Source organism: Choloepus didactylus, chromosome 17 (genome assembly GCF_015220235.1).
Source record: "Choloepus didactylus isolate mChoDid1 chromosome 17, mChoDid1.pri, whole genome shotgun sequence".
NCBI lineage: Eukaryota > Metazoa > Chordata > Mammalia > Pilosa > Megalonychidae > Choloepus > Choloepus didactylus.
In genome coordinates, this window is record NC_051323.1 from 57,309,084 (window position 1) to 57,328,095 (window position 19,012).

Genomic DNA, 19,012 nt, shown 5'->3' on the forward strand with positions numbered 1-19,012 from the left:
CATAAGCAGAATAATTTAGAAGACTTACCCTCACTGATTTTAAAATATATTACAAAAATACAGCAATCCAGATAGTGGGACACTTGTGGAAGGATAGACGTATATAGGTCAATGGAAGAATATAGGGAATCCAGAGATACACCCACATTCATATGGTCGATTTATTTTTTTAATTAAATTCAGTTTTATTGTGATATATTCACATACCATACAGCCATCCATGGTGTACAATCAGCTGTTCATAGTACCATCATGTAGTTGTGCATTCATCATCCCAATCTATTTTTTAACATTTTCCTCACACCAGAAGGAATAAGAATAAGAAAAAATAAAAGTAAAACCACCCAAATCATCCCACCCATCCCATCCTATTTTTCTTTTAGTTTTTGTTCCCATTGTTCTACTCATCCATCCATACACTGGATACAGGAAGTGTAATCCACAAGGTTTTCACAATTACACTGTCACTCATTGTAATATACATTGTTATACAATCGTATTCAAGAGTTAAGGCTACTGGGTTGGAGTTTGATAATTTCAAGTATTTACTTCTAGCTATTCCAATACATTAAAACCTAGAAAGGGTTATCTATATAGCGCATAAGAATGTCCACCAGAGTGACCTTTCGACTCCATTTGAAATCTCTCAGCCAGTGAAACTTTTATTTTGTTTCATTTCGCATCCCCCTTTTGGTCAAGAAGATGTTCTCAATCCCACGATCCAGGTCCAGATTCATCCCCTGGAGTGATATCCCACGTTGCCAGGGAGATTTACACCCCTGGAGACAGGTCCCATGTAGGGAGGAGGACAGGGCTGCTGAGGTGGCTTAGCTAGAGAGAGAGAGGGCCACATCTGAGCAAAAAAGAGGCACTCAGGGGGAGACACTTAGGCACAATAATAAGCAGGTTTAGCCTCTCCTTTGCAGTAACAAGCTTTATAAGGGCAAGCCCCAAGATAGAGGGCTCAGCACATCAAACCGCCAGTCCTCAATGTTTGTGAGAACATCAGCATCAATCCAGGTGAGGAAGTCCAACACTTCCGTATTTTCCCCCAGCTCCTCAGGGGGGCCCTGCATATATATTTTTATTCTCTGCCCAAATTACTTTGGGATGTGTTGCTATTTTGCTCTAACCTATATAGACCTACCGTATCTCACTTCCTATTCAAAGTTCCATGTAATTGTGGTGTTTAAACAAACTGACTGTAGAAGTTCTATTGTTTAGAAAATATAGATCCTGCACCAAATAAACATCTCTTCCCTTGGTCTCACATGGAAATTGAAGTTTTAAAACACAGTTAGTTTCTACCTATACGCTTTGGCCCAATTTTCCCTAGTCTTAATCAGGTCTGCTTCATTTGTGTCTCTAATTGAAGTCTGGGCTCTTTTTCATTTTTTTTTTTAACAATTGCTATATGCACTAATACTGACATTGGTATCTTCTGAGCTCTAGCTCTGAGTTTCAGGTGTCACACAGATACCCAATATTCCAGGTTATACACAAAGGTATCAGCATCACAGAGTTTGGAGACAGCCATTACAATTCAGGAATAGATTTGACTGCTGTAAGAGCTTACAATCTAGGGACCATGGCAGTAATCGTTTCCCTGATAGGCTGTGCTCTAAGATTGAATTCTGAGTTTACACATTGTAGTTAGTCCATAATGGTGAGGCATTATAGCGTTTGCCTTTGTTTCTGGCGTACTTCACTCAAAATGCTGTCTACGGGATCCATTCACCTTGTTGCGTGTCTCACAACTTCACTCCTTCTCATAGTTGCTCAGTATTCCATTGCATCCATACAGCACAGTTCACCCTTCTGTTCCTCAGTTGATGTACCCTTAGGCCACCTCCACCCATTGCAAATCATGATTACCACCTCCATAAACACCAGTGTACAAATGTCCATTCATGTCTCTGCTCTCAGATCTTCCAAGTACATACCCCATAATGAGGTTTCAGGACCTTATGGCCCCACATACTTAGCTTTTCGTGGAACCACCACACTAACCTCCAGAAAGTCTACACCATTCTGCCTCCTCATCAACAGTAAATAGGCATGTCCCTCTCTCCATGTTTTCTCCAGCACTTTTATCCCTATTTGTATTTTTTTCCTACAATTTTATAGAGATTTATTCACATACCATACAGTTATCCACGGTGTACAATCAGTTGTTTACAGTATCATCATATAGTTGTACATTTATCCCCATAGTCAGCACTTGAACATATTGATTACTACAAAAAAAAAGTTTTTTTTTAGAGAATAATAAAAAAGATAATAAAAAGAAAAATAAAATGTCATGCAATACAATGTAATAGTAAGAACAGACAACAATACCGGTACCAAGAATCCCGTATCCCTCCCTCATATACCCCTCTCATACACATTTAGCTTTGGTATATTGCCTTTGTTACATTCAATGGAAGCATATTACAATGTTACTGTTGACCATAGACTCCAGTTTGCTTTGATTATGTTTTTTCACCAATACTATCCCTTTTTCAACACTCTGCATGGTTGACATTCATTTGTTCTCCCACATGTAAAAACATTTTTATATTTGTACATTTAGTAACAGTCATTGGCCACTCCAGTTTTTGATAAGTTATACAGTCCTGGTCTTTATCATCTGTCTTTACCTCTGGTGTCATACATTCCCCTGTCCCATCTCTTTCAGCTTTACTCACAGACGTCTTTGTTCAGTGTACTTTCAGTATTGTGCCACCATCACACAGTATTATGCTATCTATTTCTGTATCTATGCAATCAATCCTGCTGAACATTCTGTAGTCCTTCAGCATCAAATGCCTGATCTCTACCCTCTTTCTATCTCCTGATAGCCTGTGTTATCAGCTTTTAACTCTCAAAGTTTGCTCATTCCTATTAGTGAGACCATACAGTATTTGTCCTTTTGTTTCTGTCTTACTTCACTCAACATAATGTCCTCAAGGTTCATCCACATTATTATATGTTCTGTGTCTTTGTTCTGTCTTACAGCTGCATGATATTCCATCATGTGTATATACCATAGTTTGTTTATCCACTCATCCGTTGATGGATATTTGGACTGTTTCCGTCTCTTGGCAATCGTGAATAATGCCACAGTAAACATCAATTTACAAATGTCAGTTCATGTATTTTTTACATTTTCAAGGTAGTTAAAAGAAGGCTTTTCAACATATGGCTGGGAAGATGGGTTCTGGGAAAACTGAATATCCTATGGCAGGTTTGAGGTAAGGATTGAGGCTAATTTCCTCCTCCAACCTGCCATGACACATTTGTTAATTTGGGTAAACAAGAAGCTTATATTTTATGACTTTGGATGCTAAAATAAATGCTTTATTTTTAAAATTTCATTTTTTAATCATTCATTGCTATTTTATAGAAACAAATGATTTCAAATATATTGACTTTGTATCCTAGGGCATTGTTCAATTCATTTATTAGTTCTAGATTTTAAGAAAACATTTCAGAATTTCCTACATACACAAGCATGTCACAAGTAAGAACAGTTTCAATTTGTATGCATTATGTTCATATTTCTTGCTGTATTGCAGTGGTTAGGAATTCAATTTTAAAGTAATGTGGGAACTCATCCTTACCCTTTTTCCAGTCTCAGAAAGAAACCCTTCATTATCTGATTATTAAGTAGAGTGTTAGCTGTAAATTTTCATAGACACCCTTTATGAAAATGAATGTTTTCTTCTATTCCTAGGATAATGCAAATTTTTATCATTAATGGGTAAATTCAGTTTTGATGAATTGTTGTCTTGCATCTATTCACATGGTCAAGTGATAATTTTCATTTCTCTGATGACTAAAGATGTTGAGTATATCTTTGTGAAGTGTCTGTTCAAGTGTTTGACCATTTTTAATGAGTTATTTTGACATTATTAAGTAATACTTGTTTATATATTCTGGATATAAGCATTTTGTCAGGTGTGTATTTTATAAATAATTTCTCCCAATTGTGGCTTATCTTTTCAGTTTCTTAATTGGGTGTTTTGAAAAAAAACTTTAAATTTGATGATGTCAATGACTATCAGTTTGTAAGTAATTTGTGCTTTTTGTGTCCTATTTAAGAAATTTTTGCCTTTCCCAATTTCAAAAAGAATTTCTCCATTTTTACTTAAATTTAAGTCTTAGTAATTAAATATAGATTTATTTTGAGTTAATTTTTGTGCCTGTCATTACTTCAGACCATGTTTAATACTTTGGTTTTCAATTTCCTATAAAATATGCTTTATACTTGATAGGTGTTTATGGTTTCAATGTAAAACATTAAATGCCATGAGGGTTATAGATAGTCAGTGTTTATTTCTAATCCCATACTGAATTTATTTTTTTGTGGGATTTTATAGATTTTACTCATGCAGTTGCCACCTGACATCCTGTCTTTTGGATTGGCATTTGTGAAATTACTCAGCCCATCATAAGGCATCACCAACATGGTGCTATGATTTTTCAAAGTCAGATGGAAGTTAGAGTATTTCAGAAAAGCTCTCAGAAATTGTAAATCTCAACTTCTGGATAATCATGCTGAAGGGCATTTAGCAAAACAGATTAACCAAGCAAAATCAGATTCTAGAAAAAAACATGAAGAAAATTGTATCATTATATAAAAATAGAGATTTGGAAATTTTAGCTGCTGTATAGTGATGACTGGTACATAATTCATGCAAAAGTATACTTGATACATCTGATTTATTTTAAAAAATGTCTAATGGGATTTAGATTTCACCTGTGAAACCTAAACATCTTAATTGGCTACAGTTTGTTCATCTTAAATTATTATTTTAAATTTATTTTAAAATGTTGGTCCTTCTCCCACATGAAGTTGTAAATTTCTCGAGTGTAATGGATAAGTCCACTCTTGCCTTCACATCTCTCAAAGCAGTTATTCCAGTGTTCAGGAAATGTTGACAGTCTGAGTTACCATATAGAGAAAACTGATCAGAGATCAGAAACCAAACCACCTTAAAAAAACAAACAAAACAAAAAAACAAACCAAAAAAAACAAAAATCTTTTCCATCCTATTTTGAGAAAGGAAAGAATCCACTAATTAAGATGACCTTATAAATTTTATTTTTAAGTTCTTTTTTAAAAACATTTCAAAATTTATAGCAACCTGTCTATCCCAGAAGACTTGGAAGCATGCCAATATAGTTCTTCTGTCGATGTTTACAGGTTGAGAAAGCATTTGCTAAATCCAGTTTACAAGTCAACAAATACTAAGATCTACATCCTATGGACCAAATGCAGTTATGTGATATTTCATTTAATTCTGTCACAATTTCATGAAGTAATATTTTATTCATTTTAAAAATGAAGGAATGAAATTCAGTGAGGTTATATAACTCGCTTAATTTTGTTGCAGCTAGCATGGTAAAAACATACTGAAATCCTGGCTTTCTGAAATACTGTGAAAGTGCTTTCTGTGGTCCCATGGCTATAAATTGATTGAGCTGGTAAGCAGAGCAAAACAGAAAAATTCTCAGCATTTATTCTCTTTTAAAAATTATATCTATTCAGGTTAAAAACTATATTTTCAGATTAAGTGGGGAAAATTTTAAGATTTTTATGGGAAATTTCTCCCTGGGAAACAAACAAATGTAGCCTAGTGGTAAACTTACCTGAAATATAAATCTTCATCTAGTCTTCTGATGTAAGGCATGAAAGAAAGCCCAAATGTCAGACTTCTGCTGAAATAACAAGAATACGTGGGTAAATCAGGGAACTTTCCCAGTTTTTTGGTATGAGAAAGAGCAGGCCAATAGCCCATAAGAATAATGAATTGCTATGTAAGACTTTAATCATGGAAAATCTTCTCCAGTTTTCAACTTAAGGCTGCATGCCAAGCGTGCACCTTTTATTTCTTCGTATATCAGTAACCCAAATAGTTTCTGTTAGGGTGATGGGGGGTGAGGTAAAGCTTGAGAAGATACTGTTATGTGGTTGCAACAGAAGATGGAGATTTTGACTTATATAAATCTTGGTCAGATGTAATCCTTTAGGAACTAGACTTGAAATACTGCTGCCACTGCTCCCATGACAAATGTAGTTATTACAAGATCAATAAACCTTTCTAAGATACCATGGGCTAGAGCAGACTCTGCCATCTTTGTTACCTCAGAAGGCTAAAGTACCATAGGGGTGGGGCCCAGACATGTATAAATGTATATGTAGGTATAAAATCAGTATTTTTATCCCTTACATATATCTATTGCATTATACATAGTAATGGAATGATATTTATGCAAACTTGATTTCAACTAAAATAGAGTTCGCCTTTGTAAAATGTAATGAATAAAAAGAATATATTTTGGCTTTTATCTCTAAGTCTGAACTTCCTTATTTCCCCAAAATTTACGTTACTGTTAGAGTAACACTGTGGAAAGGGGCTCTGAGTGTTTCCTCCAGGGAGAAACAGAAAATGAATTCTTTCTTCCCCATTTTCCTGCTTCTAAAAGGTTTCTTTCTTTATCCTAAAAGAATCTATTAACCAGTTTCTATGGAGTGTCTGAGAAAATGTCATTTACCTAACTGGGAGACCAGCTTCAGGAATACAGAACCATCACCCTATCTATTTGTCTGAGTCTCTGACCCTCTAGTACTTTCAGCACTAGGCTGAGCTGCACTGAGAAACATCAAGAGGCAAAAATTCAAATTTTCAGTTTCCTAATGTGAAATTTAAACATAGGAGAGAGATGATAAATAAAATTCTTTTAAAAATTAAAACACTTGACATAAAGTCTGTCTAAACTATTAGTTCGCTATGGTCAGGAAGAGATTGTTTTTATATTGTTAGGGAATTAGATAAAATTATAATAAGGCAATAAAATTAGTAGCTTCCACATGTTTTAGTAAAAGGAACTGCAGAGCAGCAAATTCACTCTTATTTGATGAAAACTCTGCCAAAAAGAACTTGAGTTCAGCTCACATTTCATGCTGATATCTTCCTCTTCTGGATCAACAGTTTCAATGTGAATTCCCAAGTATTCTCCTTGCTGTATTAATTCTCCTATTGATACATCGTCACTTTGACTTTCAAAACTGTAAGTCGTTTTGCTAAAGACAGATGCCTGCTATTAGTAGCAGAAAATTACTTAATTTGTTTTTAAGTTTATAGTCTTGTCAGCTGTCTTCTGATTATAGCAGATCAGCTTTTCATTCCACACTAAACAAGTTTGTCTACAGCAGAATATAAAATATTCTGGTGGTAGAAGGTCCTTATTAAAGTTTTTCATCTAGTTGACGTGTATGCTGTCTCTCATCCTCTTAACCTTGAATTATATACTGTATTCCCCTTAGGATGAATTGATAACTGATCTTTTCTTCCTTCCCCTTTTGGCTTAGTGTGGGGCAGGATGAAATAGTAAAAACAAACTTTCAAACAAAAAAGATTAACACAGAAGCTAATCTATATGCCTAAAATCCATAGATTATGTGTGTCTTTGTGATTTCAGACAGAGTGAGAAGACAAAATTTTAATAAAGAAATTGCAGGCTGGGGTCTTTACCCTGCACATACTATTGCTGCTTAAGATTGCCCTCTGCTGTTAAATCTTTGTGACTTTCTAGTAGAGTTGATTGACACCTTTCTTGAAAATCCTCCCCTTAATATTCAGAGATCCTCCTCATAATAAATGGCATTCTTCCAAGTAGGAGGAGATTATTTGAAACCACAAAAATGCCAGATAATAACTAATTTCCCTTTTTGCCCTACACATATCACAATCTGTCTCCTCTATAGCATGAAGTTTCACTGCACTCTGACTTACGTAAACTTCTAACCACATTGTTAATGATCATTAAAGGAAGCATTATGTTGAAACCCGATTAATATATTGAACCAAATTTGAGTACATTTCTTTGAGGTTTTAGCTGTGGCCTTTGTTAGCAGAATCCATCAAGATGCATGAAAAAGGCAGAAGGCCCTAAACATAATATAACATTCAAGATGCTAAGTTTTTTCTTTATATTGCCATAAAAATTACATAATTGCTTGACTTTGAGAAATATTATTGCCAAAAACTTATAGGAGAATATGTTAATACTTGCTGAGAATTCAGGAAATGACAGTTGAACATGTGGGGGCAAATCTTCCTGGTGCCATGCTGTGACGAATTTGAGGTTGATGGTGCTTGCTTGGTTAATGTGGCAGTAGGGAAAGGAAAATGGGACGTCAATTCCAATAGCAATTAACCAGAATGATTATAAATGTCTAAATGATGGCACATTAGAGGTGACATGTTGTTTACTACTACTTGACATAAAGTTATGAAGAGTTTGTCCTGTGTTGACTCCACGCTTTAATAGAAGCTGTGAGAATAGATAGAAGCACGGCAGATCTGCTCATTTAACAATTTTCAGGCCCAATGCCCAAGTCCGTGGCAATATCAGGTGTGTCACACATCAAATGTGAAGACATCCATAAAAATGTTACTTTGTACTACATAGAGTGGAATTTCTAATGCACTCATTTCTTAAAAACTTAGAAGAAATGCATATGGTTCCTTTCCGAGCTCTATTTTGTGGATGCATTTTGAACTTTTTTTTTTCATTTTTTTCATTTTTCCACTATAAAAAAGGGATATTTCAAAAGATGCCCAGGAAATTGACACCCTCAGAAAGGATCTGTGTGTTCTGCTCTACTGAAAATAATGATAAATCCTTAATATCAAAGCATTTCTTGTTGCATGTTGTATAGTTCAGGAAACAGAATATGAACATTGTATTATTTTAAGGTCATAGCAAAAAAAGTGGTAGAGCCACAACTTAAAATCCTGGTTTATGTTGTGCTTAGTGCTCTTGAGTCTGAGGAGCTCCATATTAATTTAAATATAAAATTTATTTGATTTAAGTAGATACTTGCTTGACCCAAGCTTTATTTTAAAATTTAGTCCCTAATTATAGGAAATTATGCTTTTATTCTGAAAAATTTTTTTCAGCAAGGGTCTGTTTGCTGAATTTTATCTCTTCAATGTAGATAAAGCTGAGTTTTATTTTGCTCTTTGGAAAAAAAAGTCAATATTTGTCATAATTTATCAATTTATTGAATATAAATTTGTCATTATCAGAGGGCAACACTAAAATATGAAACAAAATCCATGTCCAGCAATAGCTTACAGTTGCACTGTGACAACAGAGCATAATAGGGAAAAAAAGGTATGAGTAATACAGAGATAAATATATGAATAAATGTTAAAAGATAAAACATACTGGTGGCCTTCATGTTTTTGCTTGATACTCCAAAAAGCCATTTGAAGAATGATGCATTTCCTTACAAATTATCCAGTTGAAAACCTAAATTTTTTAGTGAATACAGATGATTTAGGATTATTTTGTTTATGTGTACATAAATTAATATTTAACTTCTTATGTTATGACAATGAGTTTCTAAGTTTAAAAGTTTGGATCTGAAAGCAATTTGCAATTGCTTTCAAATACCACTGATCAAAAAAACATAACTAACGTGTTCATTATTAAACATAAAAATAAAATGTTAGAAATGATTATCTTACTTAGCCTGAAATTTTTAAATTTTCTTTTTATTAGAGAAGTGGATTTACAGAAACATCATGCATAAAATACAGGATTCCTATAAACCACCCCAAAAAGAAACTGTACGTTTTAAGCCTTCCTTATTCACTCTCCCTAACATGGCCCCTATTAACCTATATTCCAGATTCTGACTCTGAGTTTGCTTGTTCTAATGGTTTCATATCAGTGAAAGGTGTAGGTTCATCTATGTTACATATATCATCACATCATTTCTTTTTGCAGTTGAATGTGTAAAATGTGCTATCACATTGTGTTTATCTATTCATCAGTTGATGGACCTTGGGTTGTATCCATCTTTTGGCAATGTGGATAATAATGACTCTATGAATATCAGTATGCAAATATCAGTTTGAGTCCCTGCTTTCAGTTCTATGGTCATATACCTAGAAGTGGAATTGATGGGTTATGTAGTAAGTCTATATTTAACATTCTGAAGAACTGCCACACTGTCCTCCATAATGGTTGCGCCATTTTACATTTCCACTAGCAATGAATGAGTGTTCCTAATCCTCTGCATCCTCCCAACACTTGACATTTTCCATTAAAAAAAAAAGTAGCCTTTCTAGCAAGTGTGAATTAGAATATCATTGTGGTTTGATTTGCAGTTTCCTAAGGACTAATGATGTTGACCATCTTCTCATGTGCATTCTGGCCATTTGCACATCTTCTTTGGAGAAATGTCCATTCAAATCTTTTGCCCATTTTAAAAATTGGGTTGTTTGTCTTTTTGTTGAGTTGAAGGTTTTTTAAAATATAGTCTGGATATTAAACCTTTATGGGATATCTGCTTTCCAAGTATTTTCTCCCAGTGGGTAGGATGTCATTTTACTTCTTTTAAGACATAAAAAGTTTTTGTTTGTTGTTGTTGTTGCTTGTGCATTGTGTGTATGGTTTAATAAACCATTCCTAACATCCTGAAAATCCTTCCGCATGTTTTCTTCTAGGATTTTTATAGTCTGCATCTTGTATTTAGATCTTTGATCCATTTCAGTTGATCTTTATATGTAGTGATCCACTTTCATTCTTATGCAAATGAGTATCCAGTTTTCCCAACACCGTTTGTTGCTGTGACTATTCTTTCCCAATTGAATGTTCTTTGCCCCCTTGTCAAAAATCAGTTGGCCATAAATGTAAGGGTCAATTTCTGAGCTCTCAATTCAATTCCATTGCTAACATCTGTCCTTGTACCATACTAATTTGATTACTTTGGCTTTGTAAGAAGTTTTAAGGTTGGGGAGTGTAAGTCTTCCAACTTTGTTCTTTTTCAAAGTGACTGTGGCTATTCAGGGCCCCTTACCCTTCCATATAAGGTTGATGATTGACTTTACTGTTTTCTGCAAAGAAAGTTGTTGGAATTTTGATTGGGATTGTGTTGAATCTGTAAATTGCTTTGTGTAGAGACATCTTAACAATGTTCTTCCAATCAAAGAACACAAATGTCCTTCCATTTATTTAGGTCTTCTTTGATTTCTTTTAGCAACGTTTTGTAGTTTTCTGCGTACAAGTCCTTTACATCCTTAGTTAGACATATTCCTAGATATTTGATTCTTTTAGTTGTTATTGGAAATGGAATTACTTTTCTTGATTTCTTCTTCTGATTGTTTATTACTAGTGTATAGAAACACTGCTCACTGATGATCTTGTACCTCACCACTTTGCTGAATTCACTTATTTTCACTAGCAACTTTGTTGTGGATTTTGCAGGATTTTCTGTATATAGGATAATGTCATTGGCAACTAGGAGAAATTTTACTTCTTCCTTTCCCTTTTGGGTGCTTTTTGTTTGTTTTTCTTGCCTAATTACTCTGGGTAGACTTTCCAGCACGATGTTGAACAGCAGTGGTGCCAGTGAGCATCCTTGTCTTGTTCGTGTATCTTAGAGGGAAAGCTTTCAGTCTTCACCATTAAGTAGGATGTTAGCTGTGGGTTTTTCATAAATACCCTTTATCATGTTGAGTAGGTTGCCTTCTATTTGTAGTGTTACTAAGTGTTTTTATCAGGAAGGGATGCTGGATTTTATTAAAAACATTTTCAGTGTCAATTAAGATTATCACTTTTTTTCCCTTTTTCTTCATTGTGTTAATGTGGTGTATTATATTTTTTTGATTTTCTTATGTTGAACCATCTCTGTATACCTGGCATAAATCCCACTTGATCATGGTATATAATTCTTTTAATGTGGTGTTGGATTAGGTTTGCTAGTATTTTCTGAGGATGTTTGTATCTGTGTTCATGAGAGATATTGTTCTGTCATTTTCTTCTCCTGTGATATCATTATCTGGCTTTGGTATGAAGGTCATGTTGGCCTCATAGAATAAATCAGGGAACAGTACCTCTTCTTCAGTTTTTTGGAAGAGTTTTCACAGGATTGGTGTTAATTCTTCTTGGAATGTTTCGTAGAATTCCCCTTTGAAGCCATCTGGTCTTGGGCTTTACTTTGTGGGGGGGGGGGGGGTGGTTGATTACTGAGTCAATCTCTTAACTATTTATTGCTTTGTTGAGATCTTCTATTTCTTCTTAAGTCACTGTAGCTAAATTATGTGCTTCTAAGAATTTGTCTGTTTCATCTAGGCTATCTAATTTATTGACGTACAGTTCATAATATTCTCTTATAATTCATTTTATTTCAGTGGGATTGGTAGTAATGTCCCCATTTTCATTTCTGATTTTAGTAATTTTTATCCTTTCTCGTTTTTCTTTGTCAGTCTAGCTAAAGGTTTGTCAATTTTATTGATCTTCTCAAACAACCAACTTTTGGTTTTGTTGTTCTCTCTATTGTTTATTTTTTTATTCTCTATTTCATTTATCTCTACTCTAATTTTTGTTATTTCCTTCCTTCTGCTCACTTTGGGTTCAGTTTGCTTTTCTTTTTCTAGTTTTCTAGTTTCCAGTTTAGGTCTCTGATTTGAAATCTGTCTTCGGTTTTAATGTAAGCATTTAGAGCTGTAAATTTGCCCCTCAGCATTGCCTTTGCTGCATCCTATTCATTTGGTTATGTTGTATTTTTATTTTCATTCACCTCAAGATACTTCCTTATTTCTCTTGTGATTTCCTCTTTAACCCATTGGTTGCTTAAAAGTACAGTGTTTAATTTCCACATATTTAGGCATTTTCCATTTCTCCCTCTGTTGATTTCTAGTTTTCAATACATTGTGGTCAGAGAAGATACATTGTATGATTTCAATATTTTTTTAAAATTTATTCAGACTTGTTTTGTGACTTAAGATATGGTCTATCCTGGAAAAAGACCCAAAAAAGTAAGTCATGGGTTGTTGGTGGTTGAAGGTTCCTATATATATATCTGTTAGCTCTAGTTGGTTTAGAGTATTGTTCTTGTCTTGTATTTCTGTCTAGATGTTCTAGCCATTATTGCAAGTGGCTTATTATAGTCTTCTACTTTTGGCATAGTACTTTAAATTTCTCCCTTCAAATATTTAAATATTTATTTCATATATTTGTGGATTGGTCTGTAAGGTGCATGCATATTTGTAATTATTAATTCGTGTTGAATTGACCCCCTTCAACAACATATAATGACCATTTTTACCCTTCACAACTGTTTTTGGCTTAAAGTCTATTTTATCTTACATTAGTATAGATACCTCAGCTTTCTTTTGTTACTACTTGCTTGATATATTTTTTCCATCCTTTCATTTTCAACCTACTTATGACTTTGAATTTAAGGTGAGTCTCTTGTAGACTGTATATTGTTAGATCATGCTTTTTAACCATTCTGCCATTCTATCCCTTTTAACTAGAGAGTTTAATCCATTTACATTTAAAGTCATTACTGACAATGAAGGATTTCTTCTGCCATTTTTTGATTTAGGCTTTGGTAAGTCTTAAACTATTTTGTCCCTCAATTCTTCCCTTAATGCTTACTTTCGTATTTCTTTGATGTTTTATATTGTACCATATTGAATCCCTTCTCATTTCAATCTGGATATATTTTTCATATATTTTCCTTGTGGTTACCATGGGGTTAAAATTTAACATCCAAATGTTTTACAATCTGATTTAATACCAACTTGATCAGTAGCATTAAATATATACTGTTCCTATACCTTTCCATCCCCCAACAAAATCTTTTGTACTTGTTGCAAATTACATCTTTGCACATTGAATGTCCCTAACCATAGATTTATCATTACTTTTTTGTTTGGAATGCTTCAAAAACTTTATGTCATCCTTGCACAGGGGCCATGCTAATCTTCTCTGTGTCAATCTTATTTTAGTACATAGACTGCTGAAGTGAACACTCATTACTTTTTTAGGCATTTGCATTTTAATACTTGTAGAAAAGAAAAAGTGGTATTATTACATATCAAACAAGACACTCTAATGATACTGACATTTATAATTACCCATATGGTTACCTTTACTGCAGGTCTTTATTTCTTTATGCTGCTTGAACCACTTGTCCAGTGTCCTTTCCTTTCAGTCTGAGGAACTCCCTTTAGCATTGCTTATAGGGAAGGTCTAGTGGTGATTAACTCCCTTAGCTTTTGTTTACTTGGGAATGTCTTAATATCTTCCTGATTTTGAACAACAATACTGCTGGATATAAAATTCTTAGTTGACATATATTTTCTTTCAACACTTTAACTATTTCAAACCACTGGTTTCTTGCAGGTGTATCCAACACATTGTTTTTCTTTTGCAGCTTTCAGAACTCGCTTGTCCTTTTCATTTGATGGTTTGACAGCAAGTGACAGATTTGTGTTTTTTTTTTAATTAAAGTTTATCCTCTTTGGTATTCTCTCGGCTCCTTGGATGTACATATTCACATATTTGCTAAGTTTTGGAAGCTTTTTACCATTATTTCTTTGATTATTCCTTCGGGACACCCATAATGCATATATTGGTGTACTTGATGGTGTCCCAGAAGACATTGCTTTTTACAATTCTTTCCTCTTTCTGCACCTCAGCCTGACTCATTTCAACTGTCCTGTCTTGAATTCTCTGGTTCTTTTGTCTCCTCCAATCTGCTGTTGAAACCCTCCTGGGAATTTTTCATTTCATTTATTGTGGTCTTCAACTTGAGTAGTTCTGTTAGGTTCCTTTTTAAAATTATGTCTCCTTATTGATATTCTAATATAATTCATTCATTGTTTTCCTGATATCCTTTAGTTATTTCCCTGTGTTTTCCTTCATCTCCTTGATCATACTGAAGATCTTTGTTTTAAAGTCTTCTTTGAGTATGTCCACAGTCTGGTCTTCATTGATGTTTCTGAATTTTTATTCTCTTCCTTTGGATTGACCATCATTTCCTGTTTCTTGTGTGTGTGTGTGTTTGTGTGTGTGTGTCTTGTATTCTTTTCTTGCATGCTGTACAGTTTGATATTTTAAAATGTTAACTCTAGGGTTTATTCCCTGGAATGTCTGTTTCTTGAGTTTTTAACGAGTCAATAATATGACATTTTCTTGATTGTCAGCCCTCCTATCAGGAAGGTCTATCCAACGCAAATGCAAAGTGCAGAGTTCTCCCTGTCTTTTCTGGGCCTGTGTCTTGTCCTGGGCTTGGCTTACTAGTGGCCTTAGGAATTCCCTGTGTACAGGAATTGTCTCCCTCTGATTCCCAGGATAGAGACCGTCTCCTTCTCCCAGGTATTTCAGTGTAGGACTTAAAGCAGGTAAGCCATTACCTAATGTCATCCACTTCAGTTGTTCCTTATACTGCTTTTGTTGTCTCAACCTGCTTTTACCTGGAGGGCAGATTCTGGGAGTGGGGGCACACTGGAGAAGAGCTTTCCGAGTTAGTCTTTCCCATCCAGAACAAGGCCAGGGACCCAGAAAAGGGAGCAGCAGTCAGCTCCAAACTGCCATGTGGGGGGGATGAAGGGTGGATCAGGAAGGGTGCCAGGAGCTTCTTATGTGACTCCCCAAAGCTGCACTTTCTTGATGCAGCCCCTGCCCAGCAAATGCAACCCTTTACCTGTCCTTCGTGGCTTTGAGGTAGCTTAGTGCCTGTCTCCTCCACTGCCTTTCTCCAGGTCAGGTTGGAACAGTGGCCACCCCCAGAGCCAGGTCTCCAGCCACCTGAGGTAGCCAATCAAAAGCCATGATCATGACTCCCAGGGGTGTAAATCTCCCTGGCAACGTGGGACATGACTTCTGAGGATGAGCCTGACCCTGGCATCATGTGATTGAGAAAGCCTTCTAGGACCAAAAGAGAGAAAAGAAATGAAACAAAATAAAGTTTCAGTGACTGAGAGATTTCAAATAGAGTTGAGAGGCCATTCTTGGGTTATTTTTATGCATTATCTAGTTATCCCATTTTAGTTTTTAGTGTGTTAGAAGAGCTAGAAGGAAATACCTGAAATTATTGAACTGCAATCCAGTATCCTTTATTCTTGAAGACGATTGTATAACTCTATAGCTTATACAGTGTGACTGTGTGATTGTGAAAACCTTGTGGCTCACACTCCTTTATCCAGTATATAGACAGATGAGTAGAAAAATGGGGACAAAAAGTAAATGAATAATGGGGGGGGGGATGAGATGTTTTGAGTGTTCTTTTTTAGTTTTACTTTTATTCTTATTTTTATTTTTTTTGGAGTAATGAAAATATTCAAAAATTGATTGTAGTGATGAATGTACACCTATATGATGACACTGTGATCAACTGATTGCACACTTTGGATGATTGTATGGTTTGTGAAGATATCTCAATAAAATTGCATTAAAAAAAAAAGCCATGATCAGTGATCAATTCATGACCACCCTATATCTTGGGGAAGTGGATTTATATATCCCTTTTTTGTACCAGCAAGCTATGCCAGGGGCTGGACCCCGCTGCTGCCTGTCATGAGAGGGGCCTGGTGATGGTAACTGCCACACAGATAGATCAATTTACTGGTATTTTCCATTATTTACCAGCCTTTCCCTCCTGTTCTTCCCTGAATGCTGTACAGTGTTGTACTGGAATCTGGACTTCTGAGATATTTGCTTCCAATGGTTCCTGCATGTTTAATAGTTACTCTGGTTGGGGGACTGATTCCTGCAGCTTCCTACCCTGCCATCTTCCCACAACCCTCGATGATCTTTTAAATAGTTTTTTATGTCAGTATAAGAATATGATTTACTGCTAGAATTAGAAGAGTTCAGAATTGATTTAATTCCCTTTTTTAAAGTAATTCCCTTTTTAAAGACTGAGTTTAAACTCTGTTCTGTAGGAAAGCACTTCTGAAAGTATAAACTTGGGGACACATGCTTTAGAATCACCTGAGATTACTGTTTAAAACATAACCCTGGCCTCCATTCCAATTGACTCAGAATTCCTCTGGATTGTCTCTAGGTATCTGGTATCTACCTTTGAATCAATTACTAGTGTTTTAAGAAAAGAAATCAGGTTATCAAATAAATGGATGGGGGAAACACTAGAAAGTAAGAAAACCAGTTAGACATGTACAGTGGTTGGCCCTGGGCTCGAATTGTGTCAGTAACATTGAACACGGAGGAATGGGAAGGTAAAATGCTTTATTGGATGCATCAGCTGGACAGGGTGGACTGTAGAGAAGAAGTTATATGAGTCAAGGGAGAGCTTAGGTTTCATATCTGAGTAGCTGCTTATGATGATATTGAAACAAGAAAAACTTTCACAACATGAAATTTAATATTTCGTAGCTTTATTGAATGATTCACGAATCAGGCAGCATCCCATCCAGGAAATAGTGTGGAGCCCTAAGGAGAGGTAGAAAGGGCAGGGTATATAGAGACAGACTTTCACAACCAACAAAGGAGCTAACAGTATAACTAACTCAGTTGGCTGCATCAAGATATTTATCCTCAGTGCTAAACCGGAGGGGCCAAGACACGCAAACTAAACTGGAGTTGGCAGACTGATTGGTTGTCCTTAGGTTTTGGGTACTGGGGGCAAAGGGGAGTTATGAGAAATAGGAGCTAAGTAAAATTTTGGTTTGCTGATGTGAGGTTTAGCATGAGTGAGTACATCTTGGGCCCATATGCATTATTTAACAATATCAATGAAATGGCAGGGGGGTGGGGTGGGGGGGCATTCCTCGGGTATGGTGAAAAGATTTGTAATTTTTTCTACTTGAATCTTATCTTCCAATAAATTAGTCAATCAATTATTCATATCTGTTTTTTCCTTATTTCTCATATGCCATTTATGTTTCTCAGAATATGAAAAATAAATTACAAATTTAGATTTATTGATTAATGCAGGTTATTTAAAACTTGGGTATTGAGTTGAAGATTCTTTTGAATTCTGTTATATGGAAGAACTGTATTTTTAAAATATTTTATAAGAGTAAACATAATATAAAAACTATAATGCAACTGCTTCTACTGATACAGCTGAGAAATGCATCATTCATCCTTCCTCCTAAATCTTCTATTGATATGGCTTCTCACTGACCTTAATTTCTCTGGGAACAAATTCTTGTGGAAATGCTTCCTGTCAGGTTTGCTCAAGGAAGGAGAAAACCAAGAAAAAAAAATGTATATATGTATATATATTTATGATAAAGGCTTGGTAAGTCACTAACTGACGTTAAAATGACCTATTCACTTCAAAATTCTGATTATCAGTCAGAAAGCCCAGAACAATATTAGAAAATAATCTAAAGGTTTATAGGGGAAAAAAAGAAAATGAAGAATCATTTTTACCCTTCAATTCCTCATATTTAACTCAGGGGGAAATTCTGGTTAAAGAAACATTGTATGTAAGAATTTATTTCCTTACAGCCCAACAGCAAATATGTGTAACTTCAGCTTCGTAAAATAACTCAAATATTATCAATCTCTGTTCCCAACTTTAACATCTTTAATTTGCTATCTGAACGTATTTTTGGCATTCTAGGGAAGACTCTCTTAATATGCTGAATAAGCACCAAACTTGTCATAACCCAGTCCTTCCCAACTGCTTCTATTTCATCCTGTAACGTGTGACTAAACAAATTAAAATACAGCCAGGCATAAGATATTTCATGTAATGAAATATTTATATAATTTAATGCATATGTGACTATGAGGGAGAATATGGTGTAAAATATGTAAGAGTATTAAAGGGACTCATGTAGGAAATTTTTCACCAAATTGAGATAGAAAATCTTCCCCACTTCATAAGCAAAGATTTTGCATTCTATATATAGTTATGACTGTTTCTCAGCACACTGGGGTTAATTTCAGGAATCTGAGTACAGTGGAGAAAGTAGGAAATTTGAACTTTTCAGGAGAGAGGAAAAGAAAAAAAAATAAAAGAACTGTTAAGACTCATTATGCAATATAATAACAAACCATCCAGACAATGGGAGGACATTCAAAAAAGTTAGTTTCCCATTGTCACTTTATGCTTTTGTATTATGTGTCTTAGCTGTGCTAGAGATGGCTGGAGACGGGGTCATAAATAGTCAAAGACAATCCTAACTGTTCTCTGAGGCTTGTACCTGAAGACGGTGACCAGTGGTCCAAAATAGAGAAT

General features: G+C 35.1%; 1 non-coding gene across 1 annotated transcript; it reads right to left on the minus strand.

Moving 5' to 3' along the window:
• Positions 1 to 13,720: 13,720 nt before the first annotated feature.
• Positions 13,721 to 13,822, minus strand: LOC119513018. The gene has a single exon (XR_005212526.1). It is a non-coding gene; the product is annotated as a U6 spliceosomal RNA (small nuclear RNA).
• Positions 13,823 to 19,012: the final 5,190 nt, after the last annotated feature.